This window comes from Panthera onca, chromosome A2 (genome assembly GCF_046562875.1).
Source record: "Panthera onca isolate mPanOnc1 chromosome A2, mPanOnc1 haplotype 2, whole genome shotgun sequence".
In the NCBI taxonomy this organism is placed as follows: Eukaryota; Metazoa; Chordata; class Mammalia; order Carnivora; family Felidae; genus Panthera; species Panthera onca.
Window position 1 is genome coordinate 92175359 of NC_138340.1, and position 23948 is coordinate 92199306.

A 23948-nucleotide genomic window follows, 5' to 3' on the forward strand; every position below is an offset into this window, starting at 1 on the left:
TTATAGTTTTCAAAGTATAGGTCTTTCACCTGCTTGGTTAAGTTTATTCCTAGGTATTTTACTATTTTAGGTGCAGTTACAAGTAAGATTTTTTTTCTTAATTTCTCTTTCTGCTACTTTATTATTAGTGTATAGAAATGCAATGGGTTTCTGTATATTATTTTGTATCTTGTGACTTTACTGAATTCATTAATCAGTTCTAGTAGTTTTTTGGTAGTTTTTAGTAGTGTCTTAGTCTGGTTTTGATATCAGGCTAATGCTGGCCTCATAAAATGAATTTGGAAGCTTTCCTTCTTCTGTTTTTTGGAGTAGTTTGAGAAGAATAGGTATTAACTCTTCTTTTGATGTTTGGTAGAATTCGCCTGTGAGACCATATTTGTTCATTGGGAGTTTTTTGATTATGGATTTAATTTGTTACTAATAATCTGTTCAGATTTTTCTTTCTTTCTGACTCAGTTTTGGGAGGTTATACTTTCTAGGAATTTATCCATTTCTTCTAGGTTGTCCAATTTGTTGGCATATGATTTTTCATAATGTTCTCTTACAGTCCTTTATATTTCTGTGGTGTCAGTTGTTATTTTTCCTCTTTCATTTCTGATTTTGATTACCCCCCCTTTGATGAATTTGACTAAAACTTTGTCAATTTTGTTGATCTTTTCAAAGAACCACCACCTGGTTTTATTGTCTGATCTATTGATTTTGTTTGTTTTGTTTTGTTTTCGTTTCTATTGTGTTATTTCTGCTTTAATGTTTATTATTTCCTTCCTTCTACTGGATTTTGGTTTTATTTTTTGTTTTTTTCCTAGCTCCTTTAGGTATCAGGTTAGGTTGTTTATATGAGATATTTGTTGCTTCTTGAGGTATACCTGTATTGCTATAAACTTCCCTTTTAGAACTGCTTTTGTTGCATTCCAAAGATTTTGGACCATTGTGTTTTCATTTTCATTTGTCTTCATTTATTTTTTTCTTTCTTTTTTGTTTCCTGGTTGACTCATTCATTGTTTAGAAGCATGTTTTTTAACTCTTGTATGTATTTGTGTTCTTTCCAGATTTTTTCTTTTGGCTCACTTCTAGTTTCATAGAGTTCTGGTCAGAAAAGATGCATATCTTTTTGAATTTGTTGAGACTTGTTTTGTGGTCTAATATGTACTCTATTCTGGAGAGTGTTCCAGTGCCCTTGAAAAGAGTGTGTATTCTGCTGTATAAGGATGGGATGTTCTAAGTGTACGTTTTACATCTATCTGGTGCATTGTGTCATTCAAGGCCACTGTTTCTGTCTTGATTTTCTGTTTAGATTTTCTGTTTACATCCACTGATGTAAGTGGGGCATTAAAGTCCCCTACTATTATTGCATTACTCTAGATTACTTCCTTTATGTTTATTATTAGCTGCTTTGTGTATTTGGGTACTCCCATGTTGTGTCCATAAGTATTTACAGTTGTTACATCTTCTTGTTGGATCCTTTATGATTATATAGTGTCCTTTTTTGTCTGTCATTACAATCTGTGTTTTAAAGTATTTTATACAAGTATTGCTATTGTTGTTTTCTTTTCATTTCCTTTTGCATGATAAATCTTTTTCCATCCTGTTATTTTCAATCTGCATGTGTCTTTAGGTCTGAAATGAATCTCATATATGCAGCATATGGATGGGTCTTGCTTTTTTGAATCCATTCTGTCACCCTATGTCTTTCGATTAGAGTGTTTAGTCTGTTTACATTCAAAGCAGTTATTGATAGGCATGTACTTATTGCCATTTTGTTACCTGTTTTATGATTGTTTTTGTAGTTCTTCTGTGTTGCTTTCTTCTCTTGCTCACTTCTCATGGTTTGCTGGCTTTCTTTAGTGATATATTTGGATTCCTTTCTCTTTAATTTTGCAGATGTATTACTGATTTTTGATCTTGGTTACCAGCAGGTTTGTATATAATATCTTCTGCATATAGCAGTCTATATCAAGATGTCGGCCATGTAAATTTAATTTCATTTTTTTCTCCTCTCTCCCACATGTTTTAGGTATATGGTGTCATACTTTACATCATTCTATTTTTTTAATCCTTTGACTGATATTTATAGGTATACTTAATTTTACTGCTTTTTTGCTTCCTATTTTTCTTACTACTGTTTATGGTCTTTCCTTTTCACTCAGAGTCCCTTTTAATATTTCTTGTAGGGCTGGTTTAGTAGGGCTTGAATTCCTTTAATTTTTATTTGTCTGGGAAACTCTTTATCTTTCCTTCTATTCTCTATGATAGTTCTGCTATGTAGAGTTCTTAGTTGCAGGGTTTTTTTCTCTCAGCACTTGGAATATATCATGTCACTCTCATCTGTCTGCAAAATTCTGCCGAAAAATCAGCTGATAGCATTAAGGGATTTCCCTTGTATGTGACTGTTTTCTTTTCTCTTGTTGCTTTTCAAATTCCATCTTTATCACTACCTTTTTGCTATTTTAATTAACTGTGTGTCTTGATGAGGACCTCTTTGAGTTGATTTTGTTGAGGGCTTTCTGTGCTTCCTGGATCCGGATTTCTGTTTCCTTCCTCAGATTCAGGAAGTTCTCAGCTATTATATCTTTGAATATACTTTCTCCCCCCTTTTCTCTCTCTTCTTCTTCTGAGATCCCTATAATGTGAATGTTATTATGCTTGGTGGAGTCACTGAGTTCCTTAAGTCTATTTTAATTTTTCTCTCCTGTTCAGCTTCATTGCTTTCCATGACTCTGTCTTCCAGGCCACTGACTTGTTGTTCTGCTTCATCTAGTCTATTATTTATTTCATGTAATATATATATTTTTAAATTCAATTATTGAGTTCTTCATCTCTGGTTGGTTCTTTTTAATGTTTTCTATCTTTGTTGAGGGTCTCACTGAGGTCTTCCACTCGTTCTTCAAGTCCAGTGAGTCTCTTTGTGACCATTACTTTAAATTCTCTATCCGGCATATTAATTTATTCTGTTTTGTTTAGCTCCCTTGCTTTGTCCTCTTCTTTTATTAAAACACTTTTTTAATGTTTTATTTATATTTGAGACAGAGACAGAGCATGAGCAGAGGAGGGGCAGAGAGAGAGGGAGACACAGAATCCAAAGCAAGCTCCAGGCTCTGAGCTGTCAGCACAGAGCCCGACATGGGGCTTGAACTCACGAACTGTGAGATCGTGACCTGAGCCGAAGTCGGATGCTTAACCGACTGAGCCACCCAGGCACCCCTTCTTCTTTTATTTTAGATATATATATTTTTTGTTTCTTCATTTTGTCTAATTCTCTGTGTCTATTTTCTATGTTATGAAAGGCAGCTCCATCTCCTGTTCTTGAAAGTAGTGGCCTGGTGAAGAAGAGATCCTCTAGTGCCCTGTAGTGCTGTGTCCCCTGTTCACCAGAACCTGGTGCCTCTGAGATATCTCCTATGTGTGTTGCATGCACCCTGCTGTTGTGGCTGAACCACTTTTTCTTTCAGTTTCTTCATCTGCAATTGCTCTCTTTGTCTACTGTGCAGGGTTTGGTCCCTGTGTTGTTAATGGGCCAATCCGGGACTGCCTTGGACTTGAGTTGGGTCAGATGAGGCATTTGCCAGAGCTGCAGTTCCAGTGAATTGCAGGGTGCCCTCCCTGTGTGGTCCCCTGAAAAGCTTTTGTTGGTGGGCAGGGCCTGTAGTCAGACCTGACGTGTGTCCCCGGTCCACTGCTGGGGCTGCAGTTGGACTGGTATGTGTGGTTTTCCTCTTCTCTCTCTGGGGCAGGAGTCACTTTGGAATGGTACTGGTCCCTGTAGGGGCTGTTTGCACACTTCCAGGCTTGTGGCATCACTTTGGATGGGTTCTAGCCAATGGTATATTGGATGAGGGCAGGTCTTCAGGAGAAGGCAGAGGCTGGACACATGTTGTTAGCAAGGTTTGCACAGTTGTGCTGTGGGAGAGGATGTGGGCCTAGCTGGAGTGGGCTGGTCTGCAGGAGAATACGTGGGCAGGGTGTGCTGTTAGCAAGTTAGGTAGCGAGTATTGGCACTGTCCTGGTTCAGCAGGTGTTTATGCGTCTAGGCTGGAAGGTGGGAGAGGGAAATGGTGCCCACCAGCTCTTTTGTTCCTGGAGAAGTTTCCCAATGATCTCTGCTCCTCCAGCATAGACTCTGAGATTAGTAAACAAATCTCCTTTTGGTGTACCCCAGGGGTTTTCCAGAGTGCTGCTTCCGTGCTGTATATCAGTGGGGCTGTTTGTTGTGCTGTCTCTTTAAGGGCAAGAACTCAGTTTCCTATCACCCTCCTGGCTTTCCCAGAGCCAAGCCTGCTGATTTATAAGGTTCCAGGTGTTAAGACCTGCTGATTATAAGAACTCCTGAAATTATGCCCCGCTGGGTTTCAAAACCAAATGTTATGGGGATTCCCCATGCCTTGGGTACCTGGTGTTAAGGTTTATTTCTTTTCCTTCTTGGCTTCTGTGTTGTTCCATCCTGTGGACAGTCCCACAGGGCCCTTTAGGTCCCGACCATGCCTCCATCTTTCCTACCCTCTTGGATGTGGCCTCTTCTCTACATTTAGCTGTGGAGAGTCTGTTCTGCCCATCTTTGGGCTGTTTTCTGGCTTATTTGCATGGATGTGGGTGTTATCTAGTTGTATCCATGAGACAAGATGAGCTTAGGGTCCTCCTACTCCACCATCTTCCCCTAAGATGGGTTTCTTCATATTTAAAAAAAGTATTCCACATTTTCTTTCCTGCCTGTAGTACAAAAAATGGAGCATCTAGACTTGTGGGGCCAAGAGCTGAATTTTATTACTGATAGTTTTTGGTAACTTGAGAGGGACCTTTAGGCCTTAAATACTATTTAGGAAAGCTTTACGTTTGCCACCCATCCCCACTTCTCTATCATGCATTCAAATCCTTATTTCAGTAAAGGAAAAAACAGCTTTTGTCTGAGCTTTTATGATGGAGTAGAGGAATGCAAATCCTATAATTAAGAACTCAGTCTTCATTATTAGCCTGCAAATCATACAATAAAATAAACCTGGCAGACATGGCCAACTGTTCATACTCAATTAATTTGGAAATATATTATTCATCTGTTGTGGCCTTCTATTGCAGCTGACAGTTTTGCTTCTCTTCAGCTCTATTAAGGGTTTCTGGCAAGTGACATTGCCAAAGGGGTTGAAAACCTGAACACAAAGCAATTGGTGTAAATCCAGAGGAGAGGTGAACCGTGTAACCACCTATAGCTTTCTTCTTGAATTGCCTCCTTCATTTCCATGAGAGCTGAAAACGTCTACTGGGTTGGTATAAAAACTTTTTACATTGTGCTTTCAGGAAATGATACCAGGTCATAAGGTTTTTTGACCAAATCATGGTCACAGAGCTTCAGTGAAAGACACATGCACATAATTCCCAGATGGAAGATAAACTTGTGTTATGACTTGCCACGTGGTCTCTTCATCTCATTCACTGTCATTCTTCCAGAATCAGGGGCAATTGTGCTCTCCATGGACCTGGAAACCTTTCCTTTTCTTGATATCAAAAGAGGGGGGGGGGGGGATCTGAGTTTAATTTGTATGTTTTTACCTAGTTTAAACATTAATTTGGATGGTGTCTTTTTTTTAAGTATAAAATGTGGGATTTTTTTCCTTAAAAATAACACTTGTGTGGCCTTTCACAGTTTGCAATATCAGAACCTCTTTCTTTTCCTTAAAAAGTATCTGGAATTCTATAGGTTACTGGGCTTCCTAAAAGTGATCGATAAAATACATGCAGACAGTTTCCTTCAGAACAATTATCACCCATCAAAACAGACAATTTTGTAATGATATTAATTCAGCAGACTTGTTTTGTGTGTGTGTATGTGAGGAAAAAATAATTTTTAATACCCTAAATCTGTGTTTTTGGGGGAGGGGGTTAGGGTGAATGGTGACAGTTGGTGTTTGAGCGTGTGTGTGTGTGTGTATGTGTGTGTGTGTGTGTGTACCCGGGAACAGTAGACAGTTTGGGGGATGGCATGGAATAAAGGAAGGAACAGACGTTTTAGAATAAGAAAGAGTGGATCTGTGAGGTGAAATCCGTCAGACATTTATCAAATGCTTTAAAAGTCAGCCTTCCTTTTTTGGAACCCCTACCTTATACACTTTATTGTCCTCAGTCATCAATCATTTCTCAATTCAAATGCTAATCACTTTCCAAATAGACCCTCTCCAGAAGAGCTGCCTATCTGTACTCTGCTGCCATCATGCTTATCAGAGAATTCAAGGTTCTGTTTCACAGGACAGGCAAATACAAGATACATTAATGTAGCAGCATTAAATGTAGTTTCCATTCCTAAAACCTCTAGAAGGAAATTGAAGGGATATGGGGCACATTGCTTGCTTTGTTAATATGATTTTACGTTGTGCCTGTCACATTGCAAGAACTCAGTAGTTTGTATCTTAAACAAATGAGTATGTAAACAAACACGAATGTGGGCTCCCTTAGAAATACTGCAGTGGTTACCAAGAACCAGTAGAACCAAAAGATGCTTTTACTGGTCACTTAAGCCAGTCCTTTCTTTTAATGAAATTACATATAATTTACTTCAGGTACAATATGAAAAGAAAATTTTATAGTTGTTCAGCTGAGTCATTCATCCTGAACAGGACAACTTAGCCCCAAACTAATGCTGTGTCTCTCTCCCCAGTAATAGGCCTGTGTCAAGTTAGATGAGCTTTGGATTGCTCGACTTCAAGACGATGGCTTAAGCAGTTACCCAGGTTAGATGCTGAGATGCCGCACAGATCTGCTGGACAGATACCAACTTAGTATCAGGGTCAGAGGAGATGTGAGAGTAAGAGCCACATCCTGACAGTCTGAGTGCCGGTCCAGGCGGGGATAAATGGTATCTCACCTTGTAAATTCTATCTTGTTATCGTTATATCTTTGTATAAAGTGCTATCTTTATATCTCTCTTCTGGGGAGTTTCTCTCCCCTCAGGTGGGTCTCTTCATCATTGTTTTCAAAGCTAACACCTTCCACTCCTTTGTAGCGGTTGGTAGGCATTTAGGTTGGCTAACTTTCTGACCTATTACTTCTTCTAGGTAGAAGAGCTTGGTAAAGAGTTGACTAGGCAGAATAAGAGATTGGGGTTTTTGAAAGGTCTGCCCCATCAATTTACCAAATCAGTTCCAACTCCTTACCTTGCAGAACCTCGGGTTTGTTGCCACCTCAGAGGAAGGGGTACTAGCGTGTAGTGCTTAAATTCACAGACTCATTTTGCTTCACTTTGGATCTTGGGGCCATCACCTTTTGGCTATCACTCAAATCTTCTGTGCCTCAGTTTCTCCATTTTATAAAATGGGGTTAGTAATAGTAGTGACATTAGTGGATAATTGTATTAGATAAGTCAATGGGTATAATTGTCTTAAACAGTCCTTAGTATGTGGTAAGTACTTGAAAAGTGTCAGTTTTTGTTATCCTGTGTCTGTCTCCTGGCAGCATTAGATGGTTCCAACCAAGGAAAATGTGGCTGCTTGTGGCAGCTATGATGACTTCTCTGTGGCACTGTAGACTTCCTAATGAGGTAGTAGAGGATTAGGGCTTAAAGGACTCCCCAGGAGGTGATTGCAAGGGATGGAAACTCTGGTTGACACTTGTCCCTTCTTTCTTTTCCCATTTTTTCCATATGGGTGACTGGTAAATTTCTAGGGAAATTAAAAAAAATGGTCAGTGCAGTTTGGGTACCTTTATTCTATCTAATCCATTTTTAAGAATGGGTGAAGGTTAGATGATGTCTAATAGGTAGAGGTTTATTTTTCTCACAACGTGGGGACTCTGGAGTATTGGCTATTGGTCCAGTGGCTAAGGGGTGTTATGGCTGTGGCTCTGGAATTCTTGTGGCCTTTTCTTCATATTTGTTACTTCACTGTCCCCTTCCAAGTGAGCAAACCAAAGCTTTCCCAGGCCTACCTCCACCCCCACCATCTCTCCAACAGGCACTTTCTACAAAGGTCTGGTAGGCCAGAACTGGAACAGTTGACAAGCACTAAATGTAATGGTGACTGGGAAAGTGTGGAACAAGGTTGTCAGATTGGATTTAAACATATCATGATCCATTTCTTGGAACTAGACAGTGACCAGACATTCTCAGGAGTCTGCAATGAAGGTGGTGGCAGTGATTGCCATTGGCCAGGCCATTAGTAATATCTTCTAAATCTGCATCCATATTTACACTCTCGTGTATTTCAGGTAAGCTGTTTTTTTTAAGTATGTAGGTTATTCACCAAAACAAATTTATAAGTATCTTGTTTTACATTTGAGAAGAATGAGACAACTAATAAGTGGTGGGGACAGGATTCAAATTCAGGTCATCTGATGTCACGCTGGTGCTCTAACCCACTTTCCCATAGTGATTATATTAGAGCTAGAGGCAAAGTGATTACCTGGCACCTCCTTGAGAAAATGAAACATGATTTGTCAGGCTCATTACTAGAGAGAAGACTCTCTGGAGTCTCCTATTGTGAGAGTCCTAAGTCGAGAATTACTTGTCACAGCAAGTGACCCAGAATTTCTGTGAAGCTCAGCCTTTCTTCTGAGCCCCTAGACACTTTCATATCTGTACCCATTTCAGGAATTCTATCTTGATCTCTTGAATTCTTCTGCCTAGGATTCTTTTTTGTTCTGTCAATTTATGGCAAGTCCCAGTAAAGTATAACTCATGCAGTGTGGATGACCCTGGACATTTCTTGACTTGTGATTACCCTTATGTAATGACATCTTTTCAAGAAACACTCACACATAACCAGCGTGCCTCCTTTTGGTGTAGGGAGGCGTTCACAGTTCACCGAGGATGCTGTCGCATATTTTCCACTCCGATTGCACTTACACCTGGTTTGAGGCCTAATTATGCCCATCAGCTCTGGCCTGTATGTCTGGCTGTGCAGCTTCAGGGAGAGTTGGTGCTGTGTTCACTTAAAGGGAACTTAGCAGGATTCTCGCAGAGGAGATCTAGGAGCCCCTTGTTTAGACTAGGGAATGCTAGGGCTTCTTTTTTTTACCATTCCTTTTTAGGCAGTGGGAGGTCTGAGTATACTGCAGCTAAGCGCAATAAAATATGATGCTCTGGTACCTGTCTGTTGACACTGGGGAAGAAGGCACTCTTCCCCTTTATTCCCTCCAGTACCACCTGTTCACAATGGTCCTTCTCCTTTCCAATCTCCATCACAGAAATGGAAAACCTTTTCACATGCCTGTCAAGTTGTTAGCACCTCAGTGTAAGAATTATCTGGTCTTTTCATAAACTCTCAGAATCTGAGAAAGCTTTAGAGTCCTTGGCACCTCTCTCTAGAGCAGGAGTTAGCAAACTTTTTCTATAAAGGGCCAGAAAATAAATATTTTAGACTTTGCTGGTCATATGATCTCTGTTGCACATACTTAACTCTGCCATTGTAGCATGAAGACAGCCATCTGTAATACACAAATGAATGGGCATGGCTTTGTTCGAATAAAACTTTATTTGTGAACTCAGAAATTTGACTTTCACATAATTTTCACATATCTTAAAATACTCACCTTTAAGAATTTTTTCCCAGCCATTTAAAAATGAAAAAAACCTCTTCTCATCTCATTAATTATACAGAAAGATTTGGCCTGTGGGATGAGTTAGTTGAGCCTTCTTCTAGAGCAAATCTGTCTAATAGAATCATCTGTGATGATGGAAATGGCCTATAATATTGAGCACTTGAAATATGGCTAATGCAACTGATGAACTGAATTTTTAATTTTAATTAATTGAATTTGAAATTTAATTTTAAGTAACCACCTACAACTAGTGGTTGCTGTATGGAACAGATGAAGAACTCTATTGTTTGTCTTACAGGTGTTAGGAACTTGCAGTTTTTGTATCTTTTAGATCAGAAATTTAAGTACTTGGAAGAAGAAGTCTCACTGGCCTAGTTAGGGCAAAATCACAGAGACACTTGGCTTCAGGAACCCCTTTATTGTTTGGGGTCAAAGGGGGATTTCTTGCAGAAGAGAGCCTGACTATACAACCCAGCAGGGGTTTGCTACAATTTCCTTAAGTCTTTGCCTTTCAAAAGGAGGTCCCTAATAGAAAAGGAAGGGAATGACTTCAAAATGAAATACTCTTGGTAGCAGCAGAGTTGACTTGTGTAGCCTGGCATCTGTCAGAGAAGGTAATTGTCATTTTAAAATATACTATATGTGTAGTCAGTCAAGAAGTATTATTAAGCATCTGCTGTGTCCTAAGCACAGGCTAGGTGCCCTCACAAATTGTTTCAGATTTATTTTGCATCTTATCAAAGTTGTCACATAGAATGCTGTTTTGGAAAGTATTAAAATGAAATCAAATGGCCTCATCATGAAAATAGTATGGATTATCAGAAGGCACTTCAAGACTATGTCATGAAAAAGCTCAGACTTTAACCTTATATCAACTTCTGAAACTCTGAAAAGTTTTTTAACTTTCAGAGCTTTGACTCTGCAAAGTAATGTCTTGTTTGCCAGCCTAAGCTGCTAGTCATTCTTACCTTCTCTTTGGGAAACCTCTGGAAGCCTCCTTATTTGTGTGATGTGTGCGAGGAGGTGAGGTTATGCACTCTGAATGAGGAATCAGATAAGGCACCACGGACATTTCCTCTGAGGCTTAAATGATAGGAAGGTACAAGTCAGGATGATTTTGGAGAAGAGATTTCTAGAAACAGCAACTGCAGGGGCTCTAGAGCAGGAATGAACTTCCTTTGTGAAAGGAAGGAAACGTGGCCACAGGAGTTTGGAGTTTCATACAGCAGGAGGATACTGAGAGGTGGAATTCTAGAGATGGTCTGTGATCAGATGGTAAACAAGGCATGTTAAACACTCAGCACAGATCTGTTAGGTATCTCATTTTAGCACACAGTGCACAGAAATCACATCACTGACTTGGGAGTCATGGCTGCTCATTTATGACTAAGTTGAAGGTGAAGAATCAGCCAACAAACGTGCATCCAACTGAGCTAGAAAATAGGTTGGCAGTATTATGTCCCCAGTTTCCCTCAAGGTATTGTGGGCCAAGTAGTTCAGAGTGAAATACCTAATGTGGAGCTCAGTGGGGGGGGGGGGGGGGGGGGGGGAGGGGGGGAATGTAGTTGTCCAGAAATCTCTAACTATGGATGAGTTGGAGCTCTTCTGGTCTTCTGTTGGGATTAAAAACAAATCTAAAAATTCTGGTAAATTGAAGGGCTCAGACAACCAAGAAGAACTAGCCCATTAAATCATAGAAAATAGATTTAATTTTAGAGCTAAGATATCTAACAAGGAAAGCAATTTCCTCTAAACAGAAATCAACAAAAATTCCAAACAACTAGAAGGTAAAACAGCCACAAAACAAATTAGGACCAATTATCAGAGTTATTAAACCTATGGAGCTCAAGAGAAGCTGTATATGCAATATAATCTGCAGTCTGATTGCTTGACTACTGGAGCCTCCCACAGCAACCAAGGTTTTGAATTACATGTTTAGAGGTGCTGCAACACCGGTATTTTAAACTTCTGTGAATGAAGGATTCTGTGATAGAGATAATTCATTTGCTTCATTAAAAGGTTTGGAAATATACCTGTGAACAGTGAATTTGCAAGGTAGTGTTTTCCATGGTTGACAGTGAAACCATTTTGAGCACACTTAGAATGGTAAAGTGGGGATGGCAATTGTTACTGCAAATGCAGGCAGGATTAACAGTATAGATAGAATGTGATTCATGATCCTCTGCAGAGCAGTCAATGCAGTCGTATTAGCCATCGGTTGGAGGTCTTCGCCCAGCTCTTGAGCATTGGCACAGATGTGGTGTGGTATCACCATCAAATGTAACTTCCTTTCTTCACTATGGGTATCAAAGTTTCTAGAACTCAAATATTACTGTAGAGAGTAAGGACTTGATGTTATAAAAATATTTTTTATTTATGAAGGTATAAAATTTTCATAGCTACCAATAAAAGTGGCTTAATAGTATATAACACTGAAAAGTGTTCTAATTCCCAGAAAACTTTATCAGGATTTTAAGACCTTCTTATGGTTATTCCAGGAAAGATAAGCTAATAAACACATATTTGCCAACAATGTGGGTTAAATATAAAGCATAGAAATTACTAGGTTTTAAGTTGTTCATGAGGTTCTAAGTTAGCTAGTTAACTAGCCATTTTATGTTTATAAATACAGTTATTTTATTTTTAACCATTGAAGAGGCTCCTTGATGACCCTGAGAATATAAAAATGGTGAAGGAAGGGCTTACAAGGGCAGTGAATGCAGATTTGAGGTGTGGGTATGGAGAGAGGTGTGGCATTGTATCTTTTTATTTCAGAAATCTAATTAGAAATAAGAAATAAGCTACTATACTTACATCAAGCACAAATGATGACTGTGCCGAGGAACACTATGTGATTTTATTCTCTTTCTAGTGAGACTATTCTACTGTACCTACTTAGCTTTATAATTTCTTGGAAGTTTCAAAATAAAACAAAAAATCCCTGTCTGTGGACAGCCAAGTGGTTGATTCTCACCCATTTTAGTCATGTTTCTTCTGATGAAACTGTATCTTAATCCTTTGCAGTTGACTCATCTCTGGCTCCTCCCCTTCTTCCCTAGATGGTATAGCTTTGGAGGCCCACTTCTACTGGTGTTTCAGTATTGATTAGCCTTAATGACTTCATGGCAGACACACTTGGCCTTTTTAACCTGAAGGGGTAAACCCAGATCTCAAATATCTCTGAATCCTAAAGGCAATCCTGGGATAAAAAAAAGTCATTTTCTGCAGTATGGCAAGATGAAGCTCTGAATAGAAATACTTACCCCAATGTTTTAAATTTTTTTCCCATATTTGGCTATACAATAATTCAATTTTTGGAAGTGGTCTTTTCTTATTCACACAATTTTAGGCTCTTTCTTTTAGCACCATGCACATAAAGCTAGAAGTAAAGTGTTAAGGTTGAAGATACCCCCTGAGAGATGAATTACGGTTAAAAAAAACTATTCGAGGAAAGTGAAGGTAATGTGAAGTCCACACATTTATAATCCTCTATTTCCCACCAAAGGAGGATTCTGCCAGGAATATCATGATATAAATGAGGGAAGGAAGGCTCTCCATGGACCACTGAGCAGTTATTATCTGGTAACCAGTTCATGTTCTATGCTATTCCTGTAATGATTTTTTTGACAAATAGGAACAAGTTTTCTTTTTTGACATTGGAGAAATTTGATGACCCAAATATTGACTTTTTAATGTAATTGCAATTTTATTTGATGGGATTTCAAAGAAACGGGAGTAATAGTTTTGTATGTCAATTCAGATATATGCCCATTAAAAGACTTGTGGATGCATACACACAAACATACAAATACTATTTTGGAATGGAATGAAGTGATTCCTATGGTTTTAGATTTTGTCTTTAGAAAGATCATCAATTATTTAAGTTTAGAATGCAGCCCTCCAGGGGACAATGTAATCTATAAGTGGCTGAGATTTTCAGTGATACCTAGTAATTTGTCAAATGTTCATTTCACTTAGCATTAGTGTTTACTGATAATTTTTATAACCTCTGTGTTACTCTGTCGATCCTTTTGATCGCATTTTTCTTTTCATATTTATACCTTTAAGTATAATTAGTGATTGCTCATCACTTTAAAAGCTATTTAATAGCCTTTAAATATGCATTTTTAAATGTCCTTGGCTGGTTTTAATGTCTGCGTGTATGTGTTTGTGAAATTCTTCCTAAATAGCCACCATACAAGAATAAAGCATTTAATACTGACTTAAATACACAAACTGTTCAATTCAAACCTATGTAAATGATCTTGGGTTCAATTATGTTAATTCCATCTGTTTTTATCATCTGCTGTTACGATAATTTATCATTTCTACATGGTATTAAAATGTAAATGAATCAAGAGAGGAAACACATCTGTGGACTGTTAGTTAATAAAACTACGTTGGGCAAGTGAGCTAAGTCATAATAATTAATTAAATTTCACTGCCCATATATGCTTGTAATTGTATATTTAGTGTGCATTTGCATAATCACATAATGGGATCTATATGATTCATGCTTTCCTGGGCATAATGTGGATGCACAAATTATCAGTTCAAAATTAGAGTTGCTTATAAAGGTATCACAGAGACATTTTGGTTTTTTTCAGGAAATGATGTGTAGGAAGTAAATTAAAAAAAAAACCTTTTTGTTTTTGATGTTTATTTTTGAGAGAGAGAGAGAGAGAATGCGAGGGGGGTAGGGGCAGAGAGAGAGGGAGACGCAGAATCTGAAGCAGGCTCCAAGCTCTGAGCTGTCAGCACAGAGCCCGACTTGGGGCTTGAAGTCACAAACCCGAGATCATGACTTGAGCTGAAGTTGGACGCTTAACTGACTGAGCCACCCGGATACCCCAAAGCAAACTGTTTTTAATAAGAGCAGATCTACACATTTATTTATTTACTCTTCAGTAAGTTAAATCCTTGAAGGATACAGCATCACATGGATTCTGTGGCCAATGTCTTTAGCAGGAAAGTTGCTTCGGAAATTGGCATGAACCATGCCACTGTTTCCATGAGCATGAATTACTTTTCTCCAGATTACTCCAGTTTCATCTGGTTTGCCACTAGGAGTCACTGTGTTGTTCTTTGCTTTGTACACATAAGCACATCTCTTGCCTAGGTAGAATTCGGTTTCATCTAGAGCATAAATACCTTCAATTTTAAGAGTAAAATTGCTCCTTCTGGTTCTGGAGGCCCTCTTATAGCCAGCAAAAATGGCCTTGAACCACAGCCTTCTGGACATATTTGTTGTTTTAAGAGTCTTGTTCCCAGAAGGCCTCCACAGGCTCCAAGATGACAGAAAGAGAAAGGCTAAAAATATACACACAATATGTGTGTGTGTATATTTTTTAAATTTTATTTTTGAGAGAGATAGAGCATGAGAGTGAGCACATACGTGAGCAGGGGAGGAGCAGAAAGAGAGAGGGAGACAGAGAATCCAAAGCAGGCTCTTTGCTCTCAGTGCAAAGCACTATGTAGGGCTCAAACTCATGAACCATGAGATCATGACCTGAGCCGTAGCTCAACTGACTGAGCCACCCAGGCGCTTCCCCCCAATTTTTAAAAATTATAAATCAAATTAAATAAAATTTAAGTTAAGTTAATCTTTCTTAAAGTTCAGCAAAGTGACTGTTTGAAAAGACATCAGATCTGGCTTACACAGGTTCTGGCTTTGTTCTTTGAAATCCTGCTTTTAAAAGTACACTGGTAATATATTTTTTATATCAGGGAAGGGTTTACTCTTGAAGAGGTAGTATGAGCAGGTCAGATTAGGTATTGTTCTGAGCCAGGTTGTATGCCTAGGGCCCCTCACTCATAATATTTTTGATTGAATCAGATTCCAATAAGTCTAATCCCCAAATTAATTTAATTAAAAAATGAAGTCAAGATAGTGGTCTTAGGACCATATCCTAGGGCAACATTGTGCATACTGGCCTTAAATTCATAGACATATACAACTTCTAGCTAGTGCTGCAGGTGACTGGAAACAATTTTCCGGCATGATATGCTGTAGACAGCAGGCTCTAGACAAAATCTATTTGGGGCACTGTCCATCTTCACCTCCTTAAAACAAAGTCCTCTCCAACTGCCCTCTGTTTATCAGATCAAAATAGCTCGCAGCAAGTTTGAATGACAGAGACTTAACTTCTCACGTATACCTGCATATTGAAAAGAACCTTGTAATTTTTAATAAATTTTGAAAATGCCAAACAAACTATTCCCCTGCCTCATGTCCTTTCCTGGCTCTTCAGTGTATCAAGTGCAAATCTAAAGTCCTCAGTGCATTTAGCACTGTTTGCCGGCTGTTTCATCATTTGGTCATCTTGGCTTTCTTGTTCTGCCTTCCTTGTCACTCACCAATTATCCTGTTGTGGCTTAAGAATTGGATTGTCAAGGAACCTCAAGTGAACACAAGTTGGGTGCTGCCATATATTTTTTTAAATGGGCAAATGGTGTCAAGGACTGGACTGTTCCAGTCTCATAGTTAGAGTCTTTTCTCACTAATGCCAAACTAAGGAGTAGTCAGTTGGGTGGTTATTCCAGGTACCAGCCAATGGAAGATGATAAATTGTGATTAGAATAAATTAGAAATATGGAACCAGTTAATTCAGGTATCTAAGTGTAAGTTTTTTCATGGCTGGACAAAAATAAAAAGTGTTTCTCCCTCTGCCAAAGGAGATGGTGCCTTGTGTGAAAATAAAAATATAACACAGCATAGGTACTGCACACTGGTTTATCCAGTGAGTGCTTTTTAGTGGGTAGAGCAGATTCAAGTTTCAAGTTGAAGTGACAGGGCAGATTACCAACCCAGAGAACAATCAGACAAGCAGCTGAAATGCAGCTAACTGTAAAAAATATAAAGAAGGAAGGAAGGAAGGAAGGAAGGAAGAAAGAAAGAAAGAAAAAAGAAAAGAATACAAATTCCTTCAGAATTTATTAGCAATGAGTGGGTTTGTTTTTGTATTTAAATTTTAAGCTCTTTTGGAAAATATGTGCCCCTGTCAAAAAAAAAAATCCTTCTCAAAAGTTTAAGAAAAACATGCTTGTAGAACAAAATCTATAGAGAAGATGTTGCCCTGGTAATAAAAGAAATAAACCAAATAAAAAAAAGAAAAAAAATATTAAACATATAGGCCTGATGGGGGAAAAAATGTTAGTAATTCAAAGCAATTTCAAATAAGTTGAAATGCTATGGTATATCAGTGTATTTAACAATTACTTATTTTGAACATAAAGAAGGTATGCAGTTTTGATTAATATAGCATATTTCTCCTTGAATCTGATAAACATTGAATTCTATTTCCTCCTGAGTCTCCTTGTTAATGGGAACAACTCCTCTTCTTCTACTTAACCTTTCTTTTCTAAACTTTTAATTTTGAATTAATTTCAGACTTAACAAAAAAATTACAAAAATAGTGCAAAGAGTTCCTCATGCACTTCATTCAGCTTCTCTGAAAAATACTTCTGACAGTACACCATTGGTGGACTCATGGAATGACTTATTCAGAATAAAGTTATCTCATACAATAGCGTATGTGACCAAGGAAATCATTCACAGCAGAAGTGAGCCAGTGGGCCACAGAATCCTCCAGTCATACATCTACCTTGTCATCCAGAAAAACTTGGCATTGTTGAACTGTGAACTGGCTTACTAAAAACCCAGTATGTCTCCAACTGTGGTATGATACACCATGAGTTGGTGATGCTGTCCTACAAGATGCCATCTGTGCTTTGAATTGGTATCTAATATCCAGTGCTCCTTCTCCCATAGCCAAATCTCCCATAGTCAAAGAAAGAGGCTTAGGAATGGTTCCTTTCATTATTATAGCTAAGAACTCCTCCCTCCCTCATGATTTTTATCTCATTATAAATCTCATCATTTATCTAATGATTTTTGCTCTCATTCCTACAGCCTTGGGTTTAGATGTTTCAGAGGATCTTGTTACCAGGAAAGTAGGCTACTCTCACAACTACTGGAGTTGTGGGCAGGGGGGTGGGGTGGTGTAAAGATGGTTTTCTTGAGTTGAATTACAGTTTAGATTAACACCTGGCCATCTAGGGCTCCTCATACCACTGAACCAATATAATAGATAGATAAAGAGGTTACTAACCTGGTTGACATGCCTGATTCCAGTTGACAAAGGAAAATTGGATTGCTCTTGAGATGGGACTTAGAAGATTCACTGGGGACTTTAATAGTGAAAGTTTATGGGAGGTTAGGACAAGCCAATAAAGGCTGGACTACCAAAGGCTTAGCTTCTGCAGAGAATAATGTCTAGGTCACTGCGTCAGGTGGAGAATCTCTACTGCCAAGGTGGTGGCTAAGGTCAAGGGGAACATGGAATATGTGTTAGAAGAAGGATGTGTTAAAATATTAATTACCACTCATGATGATCCGTTACTAGAAGGAAGAACAGAAAAGATGTGTATTATGTATATTACATATAAATACATATTTTACTTACATATTTAAAAATATATTATGAATATAAGTTCTGTGTATATTGAGAAAGACAAAAAGCAGCTCCTGACATCTGGTAACTGGTCTGATGCTCCTAAGTAAGCCATGTTTTTCTCCTATTGGACATAATCTCACAGAAAATTAATGTCGGACATGGTGACTCTGAGACCATAATCCAATGAGACAAAAGGAAGAACACTAATCAAGCCACAAACCACCAAATGTCCCCTTCTCCCACATAGTAAGAGTGACTGCTGCTACTTTTTCAGTTATGGATTTATCCTCATCCTAGTTCTCCCTCAATGCAGCAAGTAATAAACCCAACTTATTCACCTTGTTCAACTGGCGGTGTTTGGCTGAAGGACATGGACAATACTAACCACACATTTCTCTTTTCCTCTTTTCCCTTCATCTACTCTTTCGCATAAAGAGTGTTGTCCTTAATTCTTTCATTAGTTTTTCAGTACAGAATACCCTGGTAGGATTTCGACTGAGTTAGATGAGAAATCAACACTGATGGAGACGTTCTATCCCTCTCTGGAGAAGGTGAGGGTAGCTTAGTTCGTATGAAGGATGTTGTGCCATGACAGGCATATATAAGTAGTTCCTGTTATAGGAAACTTAAATACAAGTGGAGCATGAGGATGGATGCTGGAGAGCAAACAGGATACACTGTGCTAAACATTTGCCTGTTAAGCTCAGATCCATTCCCCTTTCTTCTTCTACACTGACCTGGTTCACAAGGGTCCCAATTTCTGTAAACCACATTGCCCACTGGTTTCCGATTAGCTTTAAACAAAGGGAGGAATTGCCAGAACATTGGCAGGAGGAGTTGGGAAGAAGCTGGTGGTGCTTCTGGGGATGTTTAAGATAGTGGCTGCATCTCCTCCATGGTTCTAGATCCAGTCAGAAAGGCACTCCCTCCTAGTGGCTTTTGCCTGGTTCCAGCTCCTGTGGGCAGGCTTTCCCTCCTTGCCTCTGATAACACCATCTGCTCTATTTGCTCACTTGCCCTAAAAATGGTAGCAACTTCCTGCTGTTGTTAGTTTCTGGTTACCTTTACTTTTCTTGTTTTCATCTCTTCCCACATCTCTGTAAGTGGCTACCTTCTATTGAGATGGCTGTGTTAGATTATGTTTTCCTCATCATAATCTAATGATATACTGGATAATCCTAATTTGTAGATGTCTTTTAAACAGTTTTATAGAAAATAAATGGTGAGTCTTATCACTGGTTATTTTGATAAAATTGTGTTTTCCAAAATGGAACAGCTTAATTCTAAGAAGCTCAAAGTGATTTTTGAAAACAAAATCTTGTGGAATCACAAATCACAAAAAGTAGGTGCAAACCCATCATTTTCTCTATATTTTCCCTAGTACACGTGGTTTCAACAATGCTTATAAATATTTGAAAGAATTAAGTGCAAAAATTCTTAATAGTCATTTTCTAATGATTTGAGATTTAAAAATAGACCTGACAAGACAAGAGTAGGGGTCTAGGATGAAGCATAAATCTTAATGTTTTTCTGCCCCCAGAAACTAGTTGAAGGACATGATCTTCTCATTATGATTCAAATTTGCCCTGGCTTTAGCAGGAGTTATGCACAAATCCAGCTGGAGAAGAGGATCTTAATTTTTTATTCTCTCAGTGTGTACTTGTCTGGATCTGCTTTCTCAAGGCTAAATGATACTCCAAGGTGCTTTCAAGATCAGAATTGAATAAGTCTCTAAACCCTTGACATGTCTCTAGGAGGCCTTTGGGGTAGGTCATCATCTTTGCAAACTGCCTTATATTTAAGCAAGGCAAAATAATATCTAAGTGTAGGAACAATACAATTAACAAAAAAATTATTATCTCTAAACTTTGGGTACAATTTCACATTGAAGTTGTGTTAATTCATCTTTATTGTTGATGTTTTTGAATGGCTGCTACAGTTACAGTCATAGATGGAAATTTTTATTTTATTTTTTTTTAAATGTTTATTTTCAGAGAGAGAGAGAGAGGGAGGGAGAGAGAGGACAAGTGTGAGGGGGCAGAGAAAGAGGGAGAACAAGAATCCCAAGCAGGCTCCATGCTATCAGTGCAGAGCCTGACATGGGCTTGATCTCATGAACTTGTGAGGTCATGACCTGAACCAAAATCAAGAGTCACATGCCTAACCGAGTGAGTCACCTAGGCGATCCTGAAAGTTTTTCTTATACACATTTAAATAGTGAAGAAATAATTTACTTCAGAATAAGAGTGTCAGTCATTGGTGGACATTCTCCTTGGATTTATTAAAACCAGATGCAGAATTCTACTTCCTCTGTGCTGATAATCAACGTGCTTTAGGGAGTATGATGTTCCCCAAAGGCCCAGAGAAGAGTTCTCACCCATCTTTGGGGCTCAGAGGAATTTTGTTTCTCTTTTGGTTTTTCACTCTGTATTCAATAAATGGCCCTTTGTGGCCTGAAAGAATTAATGTGCCTCCTTAACCAGCCAAATTACCTCCAGGGAGTGACTTGTGGAAAATCTGGCTCCCTGTCTTTGAAGAGCTTTGAGCAAGTTGGATGAAAGCAATTGCCAAGAAGCAAGAAGAAATACATGCTGTTTATTGAAGTGTTGAATATGTTTATTAGATGAGCCTATTAGCCACAGGGGATGTTTAAAATTTTCAGCAAATAAACCAGGGTTTTTTTGTGTATCCGTCTCTCTTCATATACTCCATGAACACACAAGTCATTTATAGAGTGCATCTTCTCTCAATTCAGGAAAGATTTCTTCTGTCCTTTTTCTGTTGTTAAAGAGGCAAGAAAGTGTGTAGAATTATAGAACACGGTAATGTGAAGGAATCAGTGTTAAGCATGAAGGAAAGGAGAGTTGCATGGTGTATATATGCACAAGTGAAGGACTTGAAACACCTCAAACCATAGGTCATTATAAAATTTGAATAAAAATTGGGGCGCCTGAGTGGCTCAGTCAGTTGAGCGTCTGACTCCAGCTCAGGTCATGATTTCTCAGTTCGTGGGTTCGAGCCCCATATCGGGCTCTGTTCTGACAGCTCAGAGCCTGGAGCCTGCTTCAGATTCTGTCTCCCTTTCTCTCTGTCCCTCCCCTGCTCATGCTCTGTCTCTCTTTGTCTCTCAAAAATAAATAAACATTAAAAAATTTTAAAAAAATTTGAATAAAAATTAAAAATGTCACCTGGTAATGTGTTTTAATTCCCACCCATTTCCCCACCTTGGGCCATTTCTCTTTTTCTCTGCAAATCTAAATATTACCTGCCTCTGAATACTCAGTTCACATCTCTCCTTGCAGTTTTCTGACAACAGATGAATGTATAGACATCTCCTTCCTTTGAAATCTCCTTGTTCCTATTGTCTGTATCACTCTGAGGCCAAGTACTAGGTATTCAGTTATACTCAATCAATGTTGGTGGAATAAGTCAAGCAGAAACTTCATCCTTTATTACCTTGCATTGTGTTTGAAAATCACATTATTTGCATGTTATGTGATTTTGTCTGTTTAAGCCCCATTTCCCTTTCCAGACTATAAACTCCTTGAAGGCAGGGATTAGGTTTTATATCACTTGGGTATTATTCACAAGACCTTCCTCCTGCAGTCCTCAGCATATACATAAACATCTGCTTATTGGTTTTTGACGACCCCTGTCGTGATACATCAACTCATGGTTGGCTTAGAGCATTCTAAGATGATTCACTGCTCCTCTCTAGTATTGGTCCTCCATCAGGTACTAAGGGATTCAGCACCCAGAAGCCTCAGTGATTACCTTGTTAATTTTCCATGAAAAAGTCTCACTGCTTAGCACTGATTTTGTCTGTATTTCTTCAGACATAATGTTGCTCCTCTGAGTTTGGCGGGTCATAATTTGCCATTATGTTGTCACTTTGAAGGATGTAGTATCTTAGAAATTCCATTCTTGGTAAAAATATTTAGTTTCATTATGATTTTTTGCCCCATAGAGCAGAGCTTCTAAGTGATTTAAAGCAGGCTCACAACCTTTATCTGAAGAAGCATTTGTATTTCTCTCCTCGTGTCTGCCCTTAGAAATTATAAAAGTTCAGAAATGGAATTAGGTTGTGTAATTTGCTCAGAGGCGACTGGAAAGCTTGCTACTGTAAGTTTCTGGAAATTTAAATAAGTGAAGATGGTTCAGATATTTTCAGAAAGAGCTTCTTTGTTAAATGACTCAGTATTGATAAAGCCCTTTTCATACAGAACAACAGAGCCTGCTGATGGTTCAGGGTTCTTTTGTGACTTTGAAGCCAACAAGGCAAGAAAATATGCTGTAAAGTTTCCCTTGAATCTAGCCATTCAAGCAGACACAGGACAGAGTGCCTCCTCGTGCTCCTAGGCTAAGTCCTGGGGTAAATACAAATCAGGCACAGGCTCTGCCTGCAGGAAGCTCATATTCTAATGCAGGAGAGAGAACATACTCATTAGCACATGTAGAGGAAACAAAGATTGCATAGAGCAGGGAGTGATTCTTTCTCCTCTGAATTAACAGAAGCCAGGTGACAGGAAAGCCTTTTGGAAAGAGGCAGCTTTTGAACTGGATATTGCAGTTGGAAAAGGAATGATCCAGACAGAAAACAGGTGTATATATGAGGGTGGCTTGGGACCGGAACATGTAAAGGTGAGCACTTCAGGAGAGGCAACATGATTTGTAAGTAACAGGAGATGCTCGATGATGTGGATATGTAAGAAATATGGTATTCTTGAGATGCTGTAAGCTGTTCTGAATTGCTAGAGCATAAAGTGTGAGAAGAGTAGCAGAGGTAAGTTTGGAAATTCAGTCCATCCATCCGTATCATGATAGACTCCCCATGTAGTTCTGAAGAATTTGGACTTTAGTTGGTAGGGAATTGGAATCTAGTGATGTGCTAGAAGCAGGAAAGAGGCATGATCAGATTATCATTTTAGAAATTTAGCTGTGTGAGGGGCGCCTGGGTGGCTCAGTCAGTTAAGCTTCTGACTCTTGGTTTTGGCTCAGGTCATGATCTCATGGCTCGTGAGTTCCAGTCCTGCATCCGGCTCTGCACTGACAGCATGGAGCCTGCTTGGGATTCTCTCTCTCCCTCTCTCTACACCTTCCCTTCTCTCTCTCTCTCTCTCTAAAATAAATAAATAAACTTAAAAAAAAGAATTGCTTATTCATTTTAGTAACATTCTTCTTCTTGGTAGAAATTCATATTTTCATGGAAGGAAGATAAATTTAATTTTATATTAGTTGGGAATGTTTCTTTAAAATTTTTTAAAAACATTTATTCATTTTTGAGAGACAGAGAGAGACTGAGCAGAACAGAGGAGGGGCAGAGAGAGAAGGAGTCACAGAATCCCAAGCAGGCTCCAGGCTCTGAGCTCTCAGCACAGAGCCTGACATGGGGCTTAAACTCACAAACCGTGAGATCATGACCTGAGCTGGAGTCAGAAGCTTAACAGACTGAGCCACCCAGGAGCACTCTAGGAATGTTTCTTCATTATCAAGTATATATTACCAATTATTATTTAGATATCATCTTATACCCTGTGTGTGGACTGCAGTTTTATGATCAACCTTATAAATTCAGATCGAAGACAAGCTACGGTAATAGCAAAACATATTTTTTAGTTAATAAAAATAAAAATATTTTAAATTAAGTTGGTTACTGAACATTTCTTTTTGTGTATATGGCTCTAAGAATCTCTAATACGCCAGGACTATTTTTCTTAGATTGGAATAGCATTTTATTTATTTATTTATTTGTAATTTTTTTAATGTTTATTTTTAAGGGGGGTGCAGAGAGAGAGACAACAGAATCTGAAGCAGGCTCCAGGCTCTGAGCTGTCAGCATAGAGCTTGACTTGGGGCTCAAACTCAATGAACTGTGAGATCATGACCCGAGCTGAAGTGAAATGCTTAACTGAGCCACCCAGGTGCCCCAACTGGAGTAGTGTTTTAAAATAACTAGACCAGACCTTACTTAAAAGT

The 23948-nt window shown here is 38.7% G+C and overlaps 1 protein-coding gene and 1 pseudogene across 1 annotated transcript in view; one reads left to right on the forward strand and one right to left on the reverse strand.

The window, feature by feature from the left end:
* The window catches only part of LOC144615632 (uncharacterized), a 288416-nt gene that overhangs the window by 188987 nt on the left and 75481 nt on the right, over nt 1–23948 (forward strand). The gene's annotated exons all lie outside the window — the stretch shown is intronic.
* LOC132679149 (large ribosomal subunit protein eL33 pseudogene) lies at nt 14149–15269 on the reverse strand (annotated as a pseudogene).